Raw genomic sequence first — 1,909 nt, 5'->3', positions numbered from 1 at the left:
CTATTCATACTAGCAAATGCTTTCAATATTTCAGGATGGATGGCGGCCTGAGGGGGTGTCCACGTGGATTTAGGAATAAACATTGTTCTAGCACCACGTGGGGGGTGGTTTCGAAAAAAATATGTGCAGCTAAGATTTCGTTGAAATCGTTCAATGGATGGTCGGAGATAATCCAAGTTAGCTATCTTTGGTGTGGGAATAAACTTAAGTCCACGGTCTAAGATTGAATGCTGAAGGGGTGTGAGAATTTTGCGGCTCAAGTTAACTACAGTTTGGCCTAGCGGTGGCCTCTCAGTCTTTTTATCCCCAGTAATTAGTTTAAAGACTTACTCGATGCTTGAAGCTGGTGTATCCAAAACAAATAAATGCTGTTTGCTGTTTCTGGAGACCAATGAAGATTATCAACTGTTTCGAATTCTTCTTCGTAGGGTGGTAAGATTGTTGCGCTGTTGATACTGGACTCCATCATCATGTTGTTGAGGGTGCTAAGGTTCTGTTGTGCTTTCTTCGAGATTTTATTTGAAATGGGTATACATGTGAAGAGGATCTTGGAGTTTGGGAAGGTTTTGTTGGCTGTGGCGATTAATTTCTGGGCTTGGTTAAAGGAGGTCTTTGGTATCTGATCACGGTTGTTGAGGCCTACATGAAGAATAATGGAAGTAGGTTTGGGATCATGGTCGTATGATTCCAGGATTGACTGTATGTGATGGATTTGGGCACCGGGGTAAGAATGTATTTCGGTGTCTGAACTGGTTTTGGTAATTCGATTCAGGTTAGATGATCCAATTATTAAGGTTGATTTCTTTAGAGCAGGTAGTTTCCATAATGATTTGTCCTTGGTTTGGTGATAATACGGTTTGGTAGCGGATATAATGGTCGTCGACGGTGTGATTGGTACTGGTTTGGTAGTTGTTAGAATTGTAGCATTGGGAACGGACTGGGATCTGGTTCGAGGAGGGGAAGGTCTTGATACATGTCTCGACTTGGATGGAGACTGAGGGGTGGTTTGCTGGTCCCAAAAAGCACAGAAGGAAGAAAGGTTGGCGGATCCTGGATCACGTGGTGAAGATTCAGATGGTGTGGAAGGGGAAGACGAGTCTGAAAGTGAAAAGAGAAGGGGTGTGCCCTCTCTACGAGAGCGTTTACCTATGTCTGCTGGACTAGGGGTAGGTGAACTTCGGGCTCGTTTAGGGGTTTGGTTCGGCAGCGTGGTAGCTCTAGATGGTGCAGGTGTAGTGTCCATTTCAGTTGGTAGAGATATGGTTACTCTGGTTTTTGTTTCGTTGATTGTTTGGTAGAATTTGGAAATTACAGCTTGAGTGAGACGTTTCCCATAGGAGCGACGGGCCCAGGACAGGGCATGAGAAACGATGCGGTCGACGGCAGGTGATGATAAAGACTTGGTACGAATGGTGGTCAGCTTCTCTTGAAGTGTGGTTTGGTAATGGTCGATCAGGACCTGCGTAACATTACAGAGCCATGTCCGATTGAGGGATCTAATATTCGCGTCGACAGCTGATGTTTTCATTGCTGGACGGATAAAACCATCCAACTCAGAGACTTTGCGTTTGAAGGTAAATGCTGGTTGGCCTTGCTGTTGAAGGGTAAGGATTGCCAAATGATGGAGGCACTGCAAAACTTGGAAGAACATCTTCACAAAGGGTTCTTCCTCCTTATGAGTGGGGACTGGTTGGCGTCGGTGGGCTGGTAGTCGTTTCTGTTGTTGGTCAGGTCGATGGTTACCTCTTGATTGGTAGGCTGTGTTGTAGGTAGGTCGGCGATGGGGTGGGATATAGCTGGATGGGTTGGTTGGTGGTCGGCGATTGGTAGGTGGTAGAGGTCGATGGAAGACAGGGCCGTTGTAGGGTACGTGATATTGGTTTGGTTGACGATTAGTGTTTCTATTTCT

The sequence above is a fragment of the Lottia gigantea genome, assembly GCF_000327385.1.
Source record: "Lottia gigantea unplaced genomic scaffold LOTGIsca_324, whole genome shotgun sequence".
In the NCBI taxonomy this organism is placed as follows: domain Eukaryota; kingdom Metazoa; phylum Mollusca; class Gastropoda; family Lottiidae; genus Lottia; species Lottia gigantea.
The sequence above is the reverse complement of the archived record's forward strand: the minus strand, read 5'-3'. Positions refer to the sequence as shown.